At 39.0% G+C, this 13,646-nt stretch overlaps 1 non-coding gene across 1 annotated transcript; it reads left to right on the top strand.

The window, feature by feature from the left end:
- Positions 1 to 5,158: 5,158 nt before the first annotated feature.
- On the top strand, positions 5,159 to 5,368 carry LOC141419055 (small nucleolar RNA U3). The gene has a single exon (XR_012443727.1). It is a non-coding gene; the product is annotated as a small nucleolar RNA U3 (small nucleolar RNA).
- Positions 5,369 to 13,646: the final 8,278 nt, after the last annotated feature.

A 13,646-nucleotide genomic window follows, 5' to 3' on the forward strand; every position in this document is an offset into this window, starting at 1 on the left:
CAGAGGTCCAGGGACCTGGAGTCTTTGGCAGCAGTTTATTCAGCTTTGTCATCTGTACTTAGTGACAGTGGCAATGACATGTTGGGGATTTAAGGAGTCAACCAAAGAATATACAGTGCTTGCTGTTATGTTCACCACTGCAACTGCTTGTAAGTGACTGGTAGCAGAGCTCTAGGAAGGTCTGACAAGCAAAGGAGATCCCAACACATGAATTAACATGTGAGCTCAAAGCAGAGGGAGGAGTTGGAGTCACACAGAAACTCAAGAAATTATACAAAGTATGTGTGTGTATGTGTATGATTTAAATGATAAATATTTTGTATATTTTTGCACAATATTAAGGAAGAATAGCAAATGCCTTCTTTTCACAGCATACTTTCTTACAATTATATCATGGGTTCATATATTATCTATATAAACCAGATTGCCTTAATGAAGGAAATGAATTTTATAAATTTATAGGATGTCCTTTGAACTACACAAAAGTGCTCTTACATACTTAGAAATGGTGAATTAGTGAAGAAAAAAACAGAATAGCCAAAATTTTATCTGTATGTAAATATTTTCTTGGTACAAATAATTTCAACAATCACTGCAATTCCTCCACAGGATCAAAGAACAAATTTTTCTTCTCTTTTCATATCCTAAACACAGTTTGCTGTCAAACATTCATCAATCTCAAAACCAAAAACGGTCTTGGCATAAGACTTATCCCTGTATGAAAATTCCATGTATGAAAGTTATATTTTCATACATGGCATATTAACTTGGGAATGTAGGTCATAATTGCAGTACTGTCAAGAAATGGTTTTCAGTTTTGATTTTTATAGATTAGACAACAGTGGAGGATGTTGAAGCTGAGATTAGAGAAGAGAATGGGCCATCCAAGATAGATTTCCAGACTCACTAAGACAATAAAAAGGAGCATTGGGTCTGTCTTTTTTCTCAGCTGACACTTTGCACCATGGTGCCATGTGCTTCTTTCTAACTCAAGATGTTAGAAATATGCAAGCCAAAGTATCAGCAAAACATAAATAGCCTAGTATGTTCTCTGAAACTTCAAGTCTCTATTCTACTGAATCTATGATGTCAAAACAGAACAGACAAATTTCCCAGTTCCTCAGTGCTCATGATGAATTCCTTGGGAACAGGGAATATACTTTGCTCCTTTCTAATGCTTGATACAGCATAGATACTTAAAAGATGTTTGTTTTGATAAATGAAGACTGCAGTGCTTCCATCTTAAATCTGCATGACAGTAATTGGTGGCCTCTCTCTGAACAGCTGACAGTAAGCAGTTTCTCAGCTCAATCCAAGCAGTGACCAGGTAGATTAGCTAAGAAGTACTGGATTTCACTTAACCCATAAATATGTGTTCAATGTCTACAACATTATAAAAACTATCTCAAACACAGAATAAAGAGGATTAGGGATGCTATCCCTGCCCTTTCACTGTTGTATTAACTATGCCATTTTATCTGATATATTTCTGATATTTTAATTTCAGGCTTTGCTGACCCTAGAGAGGCTGGCTGCCCTTCTCAAGACAAGTCAATTCCAAGGGACCTTAAATAACTTTCCTGCATCTGCACCTTTCCCACAATACTCAGCATCACCCCCTTCCACTTCTTCTGTCAAATTCTCAAACTTGGGAGCTACTGTTGCCCTGCCATAATCACCAATCAGACACTGAACAATTAGGGAAAATGCCTACACTATAGAACTCACTGAAATCATTCCACCTAGCCAAAAAAGCCTGCTTCCCCTCCTTACTTGTTCCATACCACATAAACCACAAGAAAGTCTCTTGCCCAGTGTTCCTATTATTCTTTCTGCCTCCTGAATGACCCAAGTACCTCTGCAGCATGCCATGTCTCCTTCTTTTTAGGAAATGTGAGTAACAAATTGCCTTTTCAATGGCAATCATCCCCTGACCAGTTGGCCCCATTTTAACTGAATAATAACAAAACCTACACTTTTAAACAGTTGTTCATAGTCTAGGAGGGGAGAAAAGCATGCTCACTTGCAACTATAGTGTAGGCTGAGAAGTTCTAGACAGTAGCAGTGAGTAGAGGACAGCGGGAACAGATTGGAGGGGACAACAAGATTGAGCATCACACAAGATTCAGGTGGAGACAACCAAGATGCAGTAGAGCAACATCAGTAGATGTCTGCAGCCTGGAGTGTGCAACCCAAGAAAGGGGAGCAAGGCTGGGAGAAGGCAGGATGAGGGTTCAAGGTCATGGTTAAAGAAGAAATAAGCATCTTGGTGGGAAATGGGTAGAGAAATACAAATGTAACTTTCCTTGTTTTTCAGGGAGAACCTTATCAGAGGTTGGGCTTGTTGACCTATTGTTAAGGTAGAGAATACACAGGCAGCCAGGGAACAGGCTGATGACTCTGAAGTGCTCAGAAAAAAAGCAGCTCCCTTGTGACAAAAATAGATGGGCAGGTGCCATTTACCCCCCACCATGGAGACATGGCTGTTACAATGAAGAGAATTCTGACAATCTTCCATCTCCTTAGAGAAGGGGGGAAGCAGTAACTTCAGCCTGGATTAGCGTTAAGAAAGATTACAGGGTGTGGCAATAGGAAGTTGGGATACTTTTTAATATATATTTTTAAAGGATGAACATTAAGGAGTTTCAGTTCCTCATTCGATGCAGTCAGGTTTCATGTCTGTCTAGTGATTGGGGAGGGGCTCATTATTAAAGTCCATTCCATTTCCAATAGTCTCTGACTCCTTGATTTAAAAGGTTTAAATATATATGGTATATGGGTTGAATTGTGTCCCCTAAGCTCCAAAATGCCTTGGTTGTGACTCCACCTCACAATATCTCAGAATGTGACTATGTTTGGGAAGAGGATACAATGAAGAAGTAATTCAGTTTGTGTGAAATCATATGGGTATACCTGCATTCAACTGACTTGGAAATGCACATACAGCTGGAAAGGCCAAGAGAGGACACAGTGAGAAGCTCACCATCTGCAAGCCAAGGAGAGAGGCCTCAGGAGAAACTGACCTTTCTGCCACACTGATACTGGACTCCCAGCTTCTAGAAGTATGACACAATAAATTCCTGTTGTTGAAGTGCCCAGCCTGTGGTACTTGTTTGGCCAGTGGGCAGCCACCCCATGGTGATCAGGGACTCTCTGCTCACTTTCTACATCCCCTCCTTCCCTTCATGGTTACCACGGCAACTCCAGCGCACAGTGATTAAGGCCTGCAGCAATTAGAGGCTTCATGATTACCATGGCAACTCCCACTGGCAGGCAATGGGTCCTGACTTATCCTACAGATCCATATTACCCTGAGCTCCTCCCCACCAAACCTTGACCTATCCCAATGCCCCATAATACCTTAAGCTCTTGACTTCAACCAGGCTATAAAAACTGGGCTGCCATTTCTCTGGGGCGACTTCTCCGGCCCCAGATGGAGAACCTCACCCAAGAGCACCCTCTCAGTAAAGCCTGCTTAAAGCCTGCTTGCTTTGTTATTTGGCTCCAATTTGGCCTTCCCATCAGCGTCGACCTAACAGTACTATGTTAGGGTAGCCCTAGAAAACTAAAACTAATACTTCATGTAACAGACTCATTATTCAGAAATTAAATAATACAGGAAGAGGGCTCCCTTAAAAGAAAGACCCAGGAGACTCTCTGCATCTTCTGATGTTAAGTCACTTCTCCTTTGCTCTGTGCCATAACTAATCAGATGCCACTTCAACATAACAAATATTGACTGAATGCCAGCCACAGTCAGAAGCGCTGGCAAAGCATCTCATTCTCTAAGGTCATGGGGATTCTGGTGGGAGGGGGAGAACAGGTCAATCGAAAGTAGAATATCACCTGGAAACATAAGATCTCCTCTGTCACAGAAGTCTCAATTACCTGATGCATTCTTCTTGGTCAGGACCAACCCAGTCTCCTAGTGGGCCTAATAACCCACCATTAGGCATGAGAAGGAAGAAGCATAACTGGCAGAAACTCACACACTTAGCTTAGAAAATCTTATAAAGGAGAATCGGGGGCATTCCCTGGGAAGAATTCCCCAATTCAAAGGAGAAAATAATGGAAGCAGTAGAAAGAACTATAAAAAGTTCCCAGAGTTTGTCCTAGTGCTTTAGTCAGCTTGATGGAAAAGAACAGGTTTCAAAGCATTTCAGTAATATTCCTAGATATGCCAGAAAAGCGTGAAGATGGGAGAACTCTTAAATCAAATCTGTCTCTGGAAAAGACTATCATGAATCAGGGAAGATGAAAGACAGAGAAATTGTGAAAAAGAAAGATCTGGGACTTGTAATTATTTAATTAAGTCTCTGTGAGAGATGAACTGATTCAGAGAACATTCCATCAACAATGGAAATACAGAGAGTAAATATCTATCTGAACACCTTCAAAAGCAAAGTACACAGATCTACTTAGGGTACTGAATGCATCACTGTCAAGATTCCCAAGAAGGTAACATTCTGTCAGGGGAACCTAATGACAAAGTTATACACTTGATGCTATGAGCATGTAATTAGCAGGAGAGCAGAATATAAGGAATTTTTCCCTAAATGTCCCTTCTGAAATGCTCTCTTTACTTATGTCCATCTCCAGTGGAGAAGGCAGTGATTATGTCCATCTCCAGTGGAGAAGGCAGTGATTATGTCCATCTCCAGTGGAGAAGGCAGTGACTGAAACTTTCAGAATGCTTCCTTATTCTTTCTCTGGAAAAGCTGGCAGTGGCTTCCTAGAGCCAATTCTACAATCTCATAATTCACCCTTGACTCATAGCCAGAGCCAGGACTGTTGGTCAGAACCTCAAAGTCACCTCAACCTGGGGATTTGCATAATGTGGGGTTGGTGCTTGGACACCTTACAGGCTGTGCCCTGTAAGGAAGAGCACTGGACAAGGATGATTTGGGATATTCATCTTTGTTTGCTAATTGACCCTAGACAAGTTATATTTTGTCCCTGGACTTCTGGATTTTCCCCTGGAAGAAAGAAAATCTCAAGTCAATCTGTGAGGTTCTTTCCATCTATAAAAGTGTTGTGGTTTCAGTTTCTTCAATTCATCCAGGTCAGAATTAAAAAAAAATCTTCAGCTTACTTAAGACTGTGAACAATCATCAACAATGAATTATTAAAGTGCACACATTAGAAATACTACTTTCTGAAGACTATACTTTCAAGGGTCCTTTCTAACTATCTTACTAGAGAAGTCTGTGATCATGTTGAGTACCAGAACCCATTTGGAGGAGGCATACTCTTTTCATCTGAGCATGAAACCAGCTCTTGGTGATGCTGCGTTGCAGCACCTATTTGTCATTGATGATCATTCTCCTCCTTTGGAGGAACAAGAGGGTGAGGATGTTGTGTAAGTGGTTTCCTTTTAAAAAAAGGAAATAAAATAAAATAGAAACGCTACTTTCTGAATTCATGGTGAATATTTTTCATTATACTTTGAATGCCTTTCCTGCATTTGAGGACTCTCACAACATAAAAGGTATTATGAGTTGATGTGTTTCCCCCTCAAAAACTCACAAAGAAGTCCTAACCCTCAGTACCTCAGAATATTTGGGAATAGGATCTTTTCAGAAGTAATTAGTTAAAACGATGTCATACTAAAGGGGGCCCCTATCTAATATGAATAGTGTCCTTATATTGAGAAAATTTAGCTGGACATGGTGGCAAAAACCTATAAATGCAGCAATCAGGAAGATGAAGAGGGGGAATCATGAGCTCAAGGCCAGCTGGGCTATGTGGTAAGACCATGTCTTATATAAATGAATGAATGAATGAATGAATGAATGAATGAATGAAGAAAGGAAGGAAGGAAGGAAGGAGGTGGGGACAAACAGGGAGAACTTCCACACAGGAAAAAACATGTAAAGAGCAGTAGAGTGATACTTCACAGGTCCAGGAAATGCCAGAAAGTGCAGACAAGACTGAAACATATCCTCTATAACACATCAGAAGAGCAGGGTCCACCATTGCCTTGATCTCAGACTTCTGCCTCCAGAACTATTAGAGAAGAAATATGTTTTGGTGATGTCTAGTCTGTTAGGGAGCTTTGTTTCAGAAGCTCTAGCAAACTGACTTGGGAGATAATGCCAACTTCTCAATGTAAAGCAAGTTTATGGACTTTCCCAGCTTTTCTGGGAGTGAGGTAGGAAGTAAGGCCTTAGCTCTGGGGATCTAAATCTTGTAGCACAGAGCAGCAGTGGCTGTAGGAATCCACCCAGATGACTTGCAATATAGCAACAGCTGGTCAACACAGTTCCCTTGGTGCACCAGCAGATGGCAAAAGTGAACAGGATCTTCAGAGAATCAACTACACCCATGGTGAAGCTTATGCCTGATTCCAAGAACAAGGGTGTTTCAATGCATGTCCTGCAGGCACAATGGTTTTACTCTGGTCTGGGCCTTCTAAGATTCCATAAGTTTGACTGAACATGTAGTTCAGTGGTAGAGCCTTGACTACCATGTGAAAGGCTGTGGGTTCCACCCATAGCACCAGAAGTAAACAAAACCCAGTGCTTGAATAGGTTACTGAATTCTTTCCTTTCAATTTCCTCTCTACTTCAAGAGAAGGCTTCCATTGTTATCTAGAACAGGTCTGACTCAGACTAAGTCCTTAGTGGTTTTCAATGCTGAATAAACCCTAAAATGTTACACAAGTGTTATTTTATGAGCCACACAAATTTCTAAGATAATTCCAACTTATACAGTATTCTGTGAATATCAAACCAACAATTACTGGCAGTTAATAAGCATGGACCCTTTTGGGGCTTGTTATCCCAACATACAGAACCTTGGGTAGGCTTTCTTAGTAATCTGATGTTCACAGATAGGGAAATCTGTGTTTTGAGACCAGGAGGAGATGGCAAATGCAGGATGGGAAGCTAGACATTCTAGCTTAACATGTAAACAGAGCTCTTTGGAATGATTTAGGAAATAAATTTCCTCTTTTTAATTAATATTTTCATTTATTAGCATATATTGGTTGTATAGGGAGATTCATTGTGACTTTTATAAGTGTACTTACAATATATCTTAACTAGATTCACCACCTATATCATTCTTCCTCATCTCCTTCCCCCTTCTTTGAACAATTTCAACAGATTCATTGTTCTGTTTTCCTACACAGATCTGAATTACATCCACCAAATTTGCCCTACTTTACTCTCTTCCTTTACCTCCCCCCTCCCTCTTATATTCCCCCATAGACAGAACTTGTTTTTACCTACCTGTCCTACATTTTTTAATTGTATCAGGGGGTTTCACCTTGGTATTTCTCACATGTATATTTTATACTTTCATCAGATTACAATCTTCTATTATTTTCTCTTTCTGTATCACTCTGCTCCACTATTAGTCAACAGCTTTCAGTGCAATTTTTTATACTATGTTCATGCACAGATGCGAGGTATTTCATTATTATTGACTTTGATCATTCTCTTTTCCAATCACACCTCCTCATTGTCCCCTGAGAGAGACCCTCTATTATAACCATATAATCATATTCTCTGTCTGCATAAATATATGTAGATACACACATATAAGTCTATGTCTACCTGTGTGTGTGTAAGATCATATATATTTTATAGGTCTAGCTTCCACAGATGAGGAAAAACATGTGATCTTTGTCCTTCTAGCCTGTCTTATTTTGCTAAACATGATGATCTCCAAGTCCATCCATTTATGTACAAACAACATAATTTCATTACTCTCTTTATGGCTGAATAATACAAAATTAGGTAAATATACCATATTACCTTAATCCATTCATCAGTTGCAGTACATTCCAACTGTTTCTAAACCTGGCTATTATGAATTGTGCTGCAACAAACATGGGTGTGCAAGTGGCTCTGTTGTATTCTGGCACACATTACTTCAGCAAATGCTGAGGAATGGTGTTGCTGTTTCATATGATGGTTTTTTGAGGAAACTGCATACTGCATTCCATAGAGATTGCACTAATTTACATCTGCAACAACACTGGATAGGGGTGCTTTTTTCTCTGCATCCTCAAAAGCATTTGCTTTTGTTTTGTAATTGGTGATAGTCATGCTGACTGGAGTGAGGTGAAATCTCAGTACCCTTTTGATTTATATTTCCATTATGGGCAAAATTGCTGAGTGTTTCTTCCTGTGTTTATTAGCCATTTGTATTTATTCTTTTGAGACTTGAATGTTGAGCTCATTTGCTCATTTATTCAATGGGTTGTTATTTCTTTGTGTGGTTTGTTTATTGAGCTCCCTGTAATATATAGGGCTGTCAAAGACCTCCCATTCTGTAGGCTGTATCTTTAGGGCACGACTGCTCCCTTTGCTATACAGAAGTATTTTAGTTTGATGCAGTTCCATTTGTAATCCTTTTTCTTAATTTCTAGTCTGTTATAAATCTATTCATGAAGTTGTTGTCTAATAACACAAAGACTGGCTAGAAGAGTGAATCAGGTTGGAAATAGTGTATCAGGGATTGAAGATCAAGAAGGGGAATTAGGTCAATCAGTCAAATCCCATGGAAAAATTACCAAGAAAATATAAATTGGATTTGGAAGAACTTTGGGACACCATCAAAAGACCAAAGCTACAAATCATGGATATAGAACAAGGAGACAAGATACAAACTAAATTCATAGATAACTTATTCAATAACATAATAGCAGAAAACTTCCCCAAGCTCAAAAAAGGTAGGGACATCCAGGTACAGGAGGCTTTCAGGACACTAAACTGGCCAGACCAGAAGAGAAACACACCCAGTCATGCTATATTTAAATTATAAAATATACAGAATAAGAGAATTCTGTAATCTGAGGAAGAAAAGCAACAAGTCACATATAAATGCAAACTTATCAGAATAATGGTAAATTTCTCAAAACAAACTCTATATACAAAGATGACATGGATTGATATATTTCAAGCCCTGAATGAAAACAACTATCAAACTAGACTGCTCATGAAAACTCTCCTTCAGATTTGAAGGAGAAATAAAAATTTTCCATTTTAACCAAATACTAAAGGAATTGATGACCACGAAAACTAAACTACAGAGCATAGTTAAAGGAATCCTACACATAGAAGAAGATAGATTCAGCCAAGAAAATGCAAGAAAGAATAAACTCCACTAACCAAGTTGATTAGCAAATAAGAAAACATCAACAAAATAACTGGAAATGCTTCATACCGTTCAATATTAACACTAGTCATATTAATATGAATTGCCTTAATTCCCCAATCAAAAGATATAGAATTGGGAACTTGTGGGAAACCCTCAGGACCCCCACAGCCTCTTGGAAAAGAGCAGAGTCACTGTAGCTTTTGTGCAACAGCCCTAAGAGAGTTTGCAACAGTCCAAAGGATAGTTGCTGAACAACTCTGTTCTCTCTCTGCATGGGACTGGGAAAACCCAGTCCCAAGAACATGATGTTCTGCACTTGGGTTCATAGCCATATCAATGTGACAGCCAATCCTAGTACAGAGGTCAAGGGAAACCTGGGGACTGACATGTACTCCTTCCTGCTTGTCTGCACTGCTTAAATACTCTCTTCAGAAAGTAAACTATGCCATTGCTGCCTGGCACAACCCTGAGTTTGTGTCGTTATTTGCAGCTCCAGCACCCAAGACCAGAGTTGCAGCTGGACTGTGGCAGGAACTGGATTAAAAAGCCAGACCCAACCATTTGTTGCTGACAAGAAATGCATCGCACTGACAATGACAAACCCTGGCTTACAGTGAAAGGGTGGATATACCTTTACTAAGGAAGTGAACCATATGGCAAGAGTATCTATATATCTATACTCATTTTGATAAAGGAGATTTGAGAACAAGATTTGTCAGAAAAGACAATAAAGATCACTACATATTAATAAAGGGAATAATCCATCAAGAGGAATTAACAATACTTAATATATATGTGCTAAATGTTGGTGTACCCAGCTTCATTATAGAAACACTACTGCTGGATTGAAGTACACAGATAGACTCCCACACACTAATAGTGGGAGGTTTCAATACTCCATTCTCATTAATAGACAGGACATCCAGACAATACAGTCAACAAAGAAACCTCAGAATTAATTGACTGTATGTATTAAATGGACTTAATTGACATCTACAGAGTATTTCATATAACTAGCACACAATATGCATATTTTGTGCATATATGATCTCCAAAACAGATCATATTTTAGGACACAACACAAGTATTAGCAAATGTAAGAAAGTTGAAATTACTCCCTGTATTCCGTCAGACCACAATGGAATAAAACTAGAACTCAACAGCAAAACAAACTACAGAAACTTTTCAAATGCATGAAGACCGAATAACTAATTTTATGATGATCAGTGTGGCATTGAAGAAATAAGTGGGGAATTCAAAAAGTTCCTTGAATTTAATGAAAATGGGAGTCATTCCTTAAAAATTATGCAAGTAAAGAAAAATTCAAAGTTTTTGATTCTGATGTAGTTATACAACAAAACTTTAAATTTTCCCTGATGTCCATTTGTCAGGATAAATTTACCTATATCCTTCCATGAAGAAAGTTACATACACTGGGAACCCTCTGATTTCCAGTAGTAGCCCAAAAGGGAATTGAAGGATAAATCTCAATAATTTAATGCACATATTTTGCAAGTAGCAGTAAACCTAGGGACTTAATTTTAGAAATTATGTAGTGTCAAGTTATATTATAAAACCCAATTCATTTTATAAAGTTTTTACCACTAAATTTGGTGACTTTTTTTTGGCAAATGAGAACAGTTGAGAAAATAAATATATCCAGGCATAAAAACTAAAATATCTTGTAGAAAAAAGAAATTATGGTAACTGTGAATACTATGTATAAGAACAAATGTCCATTCTCATGTTTGGCAGAGATGTCACCACCAGAATCAGAGCATCATTTTTGGGAAAATGTTGAAAGGTAGCCATGAAGGTAACAAAGGATAACTTATGGTGGTGCTTCTAAAGTGAAAATACGTGAATTACTGTAAGAAGCCTATCCAATCTCTAGTAGAATCCCTTCTTGGAGGATTTACTACTAAAACCTGGTACTTTCCCAGAGTTCTATCCATATTCATTTAAGTATGCTTGATTCACCACTTCTCACACACAGATTGGGATAGTGTCACAGGAGCTCTTTTCTGGGCTGTCCTGGATGGGAATATCACTTTCTGGGCTTTGGCTTTCTTGTAAGTCCAAAGTCCACCTACCTTACCCTGTCTAACATTTGGTGGCTGTCATTGGATGCTGTGGTACCTCCTGAAATACCCATATGTTCCCACAGACCTTTCCAGGTAGGCTCATTTAGGACCTATTACTTCCTTTTCTATCAACTCCCCAACCCCTGGGCTTCAAAGAATTAGGAGGAATCTGAGAGATCTGAGGATCCATGAGGGAAAGTCTTAGAGTTTCAAGTTCAAATGAAACACAGAAAAATTATATGAACTAAAATGAACATATACCTTCCCTGTGACTCAGGAATTCTACTCCAAAGTATATAGCTGAAAAAAACATCCACATTTCCTCCAGAGGACCTGTGCTTAGTAATTACCAAAACTGAACTCAAATGTGCATACCAACAGTACAAAAGAGAAACAGTGGCTTATTCACCTATTATGACATAGCAGTGAAAGAATAAACTAATTTTATATTCAACAATATGGGTAGACATAATATTAAGTGAAAGAAGATAAACACCAAGAGTATATACTTTATGATTTCCATTGAAACTGGAAATACATATCTGTGGTAAAATAGGTCAGAAGCAGAGTTGTATCTGTGACTGAGGACAAAAAAATGGACTGAAAGGGACATTAAGGAATCATCTAAGATGCTAGGAATTACCAAGATATTGGATCCAATCATGATTTTATGGGTATATGCATGGGTAAAACTTCCAAAGATATGTATTCCTCATTCTGGCAGAGTATTTTGGGACTTCAGTATGAAAATAGTGATGAGTAAGGGAAATTCCAACCAGGAATCTCAGGTTGGAGATACCAGGCCTCAGTGTTCAGTCATCAAGCCAACATATAACTCCAATACAATTACTTAAATGTCTACAAGTGTATAATAATAATTGCTTCTATCTACCAAGCACTTTCTAGGTGCCAGGTTTTAGAGAAATTGTTGTATAAACATGACCTCATTGAAGACTGACAGCAACCTGATAAGGCAGTTATTATCTCAATATTATTATCTCCAACTTATAAAATAACAATTTGACTTGCTCAATAAGGACACTCTGGCAGTGGACCATCAGGTTGCTAATGTAGATTTGTCCAAACTGGAAGGAAAGGTTTTGAGGTGTGTGTGTGTGTGTGTGTGTGTGTGTGTGTGTGTGTGTGTGTGTATGTGTGTGTGTATAGAATGAATTTCCAGGTTCTTTCTGCCCTGGGCTTTACATTCCCTAAGATACCAATCAAAACTTCAGATACAGACATACTTCCCTTACTTAAGAAGACAAGCAATTGAGACATTGAAGTGAAGAGTAGTGTAAGAGAACAAATCCTGTCTAGGGATAGAGTGGATTGTGCTTTTATTGGCTGGTACTTTTCCTTCCTTTCCTTTATAAAATATTCCACACAACCTCCGGCAAAAACAGGTACAGATAATGGCCAGGCAGGGGCCTGTTAGAATACTTCCCTGGACACTATGAGCTCTACTATTGACATGGATTTGAAGCAGGCCAAGCTAAGGAATAGCACTGGGTCTGTAGGTGAGGCCTTCACAACACCTGCTCCCACACTTGGCCATTTCTCTTTCCCTTCTGTGGACTGTACTAGTGCCTTTTCAATACATCCAGTCTTGTTAATAGTTAGGGATCACAGTTACAGTAAAAGGAATTGCATTTGAATCATATTGAGGGAGAAGAAAAATTCATTTGAAAGATCTGAGATGTCTGAAAAAATTAAAAAAAAAGCAAAGACAGGGATGTAGTTGGCTTCAAGAAGGCATCAGGGCTAGAGCTCTATAGGGAAACTGGAGACCCATCAGGGTCAGGTCAGAGTCACTTCCTGAAAGTGTAAGTTCCAGGACCAACATGGATGTGGAGCAGGATAGGCTGAGTCATAGAACAGGGTCTGTATCTGGTGCCTCCATGACACCTGCTCCCCAACTTTCCCACACTTGCCCATTTCTCTTTACCTTTTGTGACCTGTTACCAGTGCCTTTAAAATACATCCTGTGTCATTAATAGTTAGAGATCATAGTCATAATATAAGGAACTACATCACTACTGCATCACCTTCCTGTTTCTCCCTAGGCATCTTCTCTGCCCTTCTCCATCTCTGCAGACCAAGCATCCCTCACGCCATTCATTTGGTGAGACATGACCAATACTGCTTGAAGGACTCATAATTCTAGCTCAAACATATAACAAGAAGTATATCTCCAGCTCTTACTTCCAACCTGAAGGGACTGGATCCCTGAACTTGATCAAATACACTAGATCAAACAAATGTCAAAGGGGGTTAAGGTCATGTAGAAACAAGGAAACTTTCTACCACAACTGTGTGGGGTGATGAGTGAAGATGTGTGAGTTGAAAGAGAATGTAGACAATCAATTGATGGGCATCTACCACATGGCAAATGTAGTCAATCCACTGACAATGGGAAATACATCAGCTTTGCAGTTACAGCTAACTCCGTCATTT

The sequence above is a fragment of the Castor canadensis genome, chromosome 18 (genome assembly GCF_047511655.1).
Source record: "Castor canadensis chromosome 18, mCasCan1.hap1v2, whole genome shotgun sequence".
NCBI lineage: Eukaryota > Metazoa > Chordata > Mammalia > Rodentia > Castoridae > Castor > Castor canadensis.